We start from the raw sequence: 5,852 nt of genomic DNA on the forward strand, positions 1-5,852 counted from the left end.
GGGGCAACCGAGACTTCAGCCTAAACTAGCAGTTATAATAATCAACAGTTAATATAACATGCTTAATCAATTCTGAATCTAAAATAGATTTATCATGAACCAATATAAATAATATAACATGCCAAAGTAATATAACCAGTCGAACCAATCCGACGAAATAAATAATAATAACAAAGACGTCTAGTCAACTACTGCGGTCTAAGAATAAAACAGTTTTACAATTTTAATAAAATAAAAGGAACCTCCGAGGAAAAGTAAATGCGGAGATCACCAGACTCTCTCAGATAATGACCCTGGGGAAAAATTGGGAAAACAACGGGGTCAGATATACTGAGATGAGTTCATACTACTATCTACATTTATTAAGTGGAAAACCTTTAAAACGTTTATAACATTTAATAACGATATTACGGATAATAGTTGGAACCCTAATCCACAATTCTATATAATAATCATAATCCAATAGGTCTGGTCCCGAGAGCTGAGCTACACCGAGTTACCACTGACCACACTTATACCAGAGTCCCGAGAGCTGAGCTACACCGAGTTACTCTACCTGGTCCCGAGAGCTATGCTCACACCGAGTTACCACATTTCTATATATACCTTACCCAGATCAATACCGGTGCGCACGCAGTCCTAATGATGCCCATTAGGTAGCACGTTCCAACTAAGAGCCATAATATAAAAACAGTTCGAAATATACGTACAGTATATATATTTAATATTAAAATAACAATTTACTTAATAAAGCGGTAAATAGTAAATATAAACTCACTGCTTGCTAATCCACGTGAAATACCGGCAAGCAACTAACTCTGGTTCGCCTCAGAAGCACGAACAGTAGACGAGTCTAGACAAATAAAATAATTATTAAAATCAGACCCTAACTCTAAGGAGTACTAGACACCACATAAGACTAGCACAATTAACACGTAGTAAATAACAATCCAACGTAACACAAAAATAGCCAAAAGGTAATAAAGCCCAAATAATATAAGTCTATTGAGTTCCCGCTTAAAATCCAATTTATAAATATTATTTAATAACTTTAAATAATAACTAATTTACAAATAGTGGGTTTGCCGAGTTACCAATTAACTACCAAGCTAACCTCACTTATCGGATGACCCAAGTCTAAACCGACTCAAAACGTTTACCAAATATAAACCCGAGTTTATATTTATAAAACAATTTAACAAAATAATAATCCATTTTAAAAGCGGAACTCAATAACTTCAATTTCAAGTAACCCAAGTTACAACCCCTAAAACTTAATCATATAAGTCAAATAAAAGTTCAGGGACTAATTTGTACTTTAACCAATAAGGACCAAATTGTACTTTTGCCAATTAGGGACTAAATTGCACTTTTGCCAATTTGATTTCCAAAAATCAAATTAATTACTTTAATTTTATAATTAGAACCAACAATAAAGTTATTAGCCGAAAATCCACTTAATTAAGTTATAAAATAAGTTTAGGGGCTAAATTGTAATTTAGCCAACTTTTGACGAAACGACATTTGAAAACAAATATAATTACCCGAGTAATTATATTAACTTAATTTATAAAATCTATCATTTCCACTATTTAATTTATATTCAAAACAAAACCCAAGTTATTAGTTTAAAGTTTAACCTTAAGGATTAAGTTGATTAAAGTTAAAGTCTTTGGTGATTAAAGTGACTATTAAACCAATCATCTTCCTAACTTATAACCCATGAAACCCACGTACAGAAGCATCAAAACATTGAAACACACCAAACAATGTAACTTCAAACTTTAAGCAAATCATGAACTGAACCATGCCAAAACTCAAACCCTCAATCCCAACCACATCAGACTTCAATCTAGAGTTTGAAAACATGAGATTAAGGCAAGAACGAAATAATGACGGCATGTAAACAGCAACTCTATAACGAAAAAAAAATGAAACCGAGAACAACCAACTTACTACGGATCCGAGAACCAAATGAAGAAACAACTCAATCTAAAAGCTTGATCTAATAACTACTAACCATTCAAGAGTGATTTATGATTCAATAAAGCAACAAAATCAAGACCAAAGCAAATAAGGGATTCGGCAGAAACATAAACCCAAAAACAGAACATAGACAAAACAGAAACGGAAATCGTACGGCGATTGAAACGAGATCAACGGCGTACCGTTCAGCGAAACTGAGGTAGGGAAACGTAGGTACGTGAGTCTAGATCGTCTGGAATCGAACGGTTTTGATTTCGATCTAGAAACGAGCAAGAACGAACCAAATTACGCAATGACGTTCAAAAACGAAATCTGGAAATCAAAGAATTAAGAACACTTACCGAACAGCAACTTTGGAGGATGATTACGGATTCGATACTCAGCGAAATGACAAGCGGAAAACGGCTAGGGTTTCAGTGATGAGTGGTGAATATTTTCTGTTTAGAAGTCGCTTTTAAATAACGAGTGTAAGCGGGTCGAAAACGAGTGCGAACAGGGCCGGGCGAAGGGGTCCATAAGCAGACCTGGACTGTGCAAAAATTTGCCTGATCCCGTTCGGGAAAAGGCCTGGTCCCGAACGGGACCAGTGCAAATTTTGCACAGTCCCGTACGGGACAGGCCCAGTCCCGTACGGGACCTTACGGAATTTCACCAGGTCTCGTAAGAGACCTGGTTTATCCCTTGGTTCAACCATTTGGTTGAACCAAGACCCAAAGGAGAATATTTTTTTTTTTAAATTTTAATTATTTTAAATCGAACCAAAAATGAATCGAACCACAAAATTTACGAAACTTCAAATACCCCACAAAATACATCCGGAACCACGTCGGAAATTAAACAAAATAAATTTAAAATTTTACGGGATATTACATTCTCCCCAACTAATTAAAAATTCGTCCTCGAATTTAACACGACAAGTAAATCACATCAGAACAACACGTAATACAAGTAAAAACTGCAAAGGTCACAGAAAATCAAATATCGTACCTCACGGAAAAAGAAAAGGATAGCGATTCCGCATATCCAATTCGGTCTCCCAAGTACACTCCTCTACAGAATGATTGCGCCAGAGAACTTTGACCATCGGAATCTCCTTGTTCCGCAATTTACGCACCTGCGTATCGACAATCTCAACTGGCTGTTCCTCATAGGACAGCTCCTGGTCAATCTCAACACTCTGAGGCACAATCACGTGCGAAGGATCAGAAATGCACTTTCTCAACATAGAAACGTGAAACACAGGATGTACTAACGACATGTCTGGCGGTAGAACCAGACGATAAGCCACAGCTCCAATCCTCTCCGAAATCTCATAAGGACCAATGTACCTCGGTGCTAACTTTCCCTTGACGCCAAAACGAACCACGCCTTTCATAGGCGAAACCCGAAGAAATACGAAATCACCAACCTGGAACTCAATGTCTTTCCTTTTCGGATCAGCATAACTCTTATGCCGACTAAAAGCAGTCTCTAACCTCCGCTTAATCAACGGTACCTTCTCAGAGGTAATCTGAATAATCTCCGCTCCCGAGAGTTTACGCTCTCCGACCTCCTCCCAACAGATAGGAGATCTACACTTGCGCCCGTACAAAGCCTCATACGGCGCCATCTCGATACTCGCGTGGTAACTGTTGTTATAAGAAAACTCAATCAACGGCAAATGAGTATCCCAGCTACCCTGAAAATCGAGAACACACATCCTGAGCATATCCTCCAACGTCTGAATAGTCCTCTCGGACTGACCGTCAGTCTGAGGATGAAAAGCTGTACTGAAATCCAACCGAGAACCCAAGGATTCCTGTAACGCCTTCCAAAACCTCGAAGTAAACACAGAACCTCTGTCTGAAACAATAGAAACCGGTACACCATGCAAACTGACAATCCTGTCGATGTACAACTGAGCCAACCTCGAAGCAGTATACGAAACCTTAATCGGAAGGAAATGAGCTGACTTGGTCATACGGTCAACTATCACCCAGATGGAGTCGTATCCCTGTCGAGTACGTGGTAACCCAACCACAAAATCCATAGCAATCCGCTCCCACTTCCATTCTGGAATAGGTAGTGGCTGCAGATAGCCAAAAGGTCTCTGATGTTCCAGCTTCACCTGCTGGCACGTCAGACACTTAGAAACATACTCAGCGACATCCTTCTTCATTCCGCTCCACCAGTAGGTACCCTTAAGATCATGGTACATCTTAGTAGAACCCGGATGAACACTATAAGCAGACTTGTGCGCTTCTTCCAGAATCTGGTCCCTCAAACCATCTGAATCCGGAACACACAGTCTCGAACCATGTCTCAGAACACCATCCACAAAAGTAAACTCAGAATTTCCATCCTGCTGAACTTCCTCAATAATCCGTTTCAATTGTGGATCCTCAGCTTGTAAAGCTTTGATCCGATCAATCAAAACGGGTTGCACTTGCAACTGTGCTAACAAACAACCAGTCTGAGAAATCTGAAACTCATAGCCTGAAGCTATCAAACTGTGCCACTCTCTAACCATGGGTCTACGCCCAATCTCAGAAATATGAGCTAAGCTGCCCGAAGACTTGCGACTCAACGCATCGGCTACCACATTAGCCTTACCAGGATGGTACTGAATAGTACAGTCGTAGTCTTTCAGCAACTCTAACCACCTCCTCTGTCTCAAGTTCAACTCTCTCTGATCAAAGATATATTTCAGACTCTTATGATCAGTGAAAATCTCACAAGTAGCACCATACAAATAATGCCTCCAAATTTTCAGCGCAAAAACCACAGCTGCCAACTCTAAATCATGAGTAGGGTAATTCACCTCATGCTTCTTCAACTGTCTGGAAGCATAGGCAATCACCTGTCCATGTTGCATCAGAACGCAACCCAAACCAATCCGAGACGCATCACAATACACTGTGAAACCATCAATGCCAGAAGGCAATGCCAAAACCGGAGCTGTAGTCAAAATCTCCTTGAGCTTCTCAAAGCTCGCCTCGCACTTGTCAGTCCACTCAAACTTGACACCCTTCTGTGTCAGTTTAGTCAAAGGTGCAGATATTCTGGAGAAATCTTGCACGAACCGACGATAGTAGCCAGCTAAACCCAGAAAACTTCTGATCTCGGTAACTGACCTTGGCCTTTGCCAATCCATGACCGCCTCAATCTTCTTCGGATCAACCTTGATCCCATCTTTCGACACCACGTGTCCTAGAAAGGTAACCTGATCCAACCAGAACTCACATTTTGAAAACTTAGCATACAACTGATGCTCACGCAACGTCTGTAGTATAGTCCTCAAATGGTAAGCATGCTCCTCCTCACTCCGAGAATAGATCAAAATGTCATCAATGAAGACGATCACAAATTGATCCAAAAACGGCTTGAACACTCTGTTCATCATATCCATAAACGCTGCTGGTGCGTTCGTCAGACCGAAGGACATAACCAGAAACTCAAAATGCCCATAACGAGTCCGGAAAGCAGTCTTAGGCACATCTGCATCACGGATCCGTAGCTGATGATACCCAGACCTCAAATCAATCTTGGAAAAACACTTCGCACCCTGCAACTGGTCAAACAAATCATCGATGCGAGGAAGAGGATATCTGTTCTTGACAGTAACCTTGTTCAACTGTCTGTAGTCGATACAGAGTCGAAAGGAACCGTCTTTCTTCTTCACAAACAAAACTGGAGCACCCCACGGAGAAGTACTCGGTCTGATGAACCCGCTATCCAACAACTCTTGTAACTGGTCCTTCAACTCCTTCAGCTCTGCAGGAGCCATCCGATACGGCGGTATCGAAATCGGAGCTGTACCAGAAACCACATCAATGCAAAACTCAATATCACGATCAGGTGGTAATCCAGGCAATTCCTCTGGAAAC

Source organism: Mercurialis annua, linkage group LG3 (assembly GCF_937616625.2).
Source record: "Mercurialis annua linkage group LG3, ddMerAnnu1.2, whole genome shotgun sequence".
Classification (NCBI taxonomy): domain Eukaryota; kingdom Viridiplantae; phylum Streptophyta; class Magnoliopsida; order Malpighiales; family Euphorbiaceae; genus Mercurialis; species Mercurialis annua.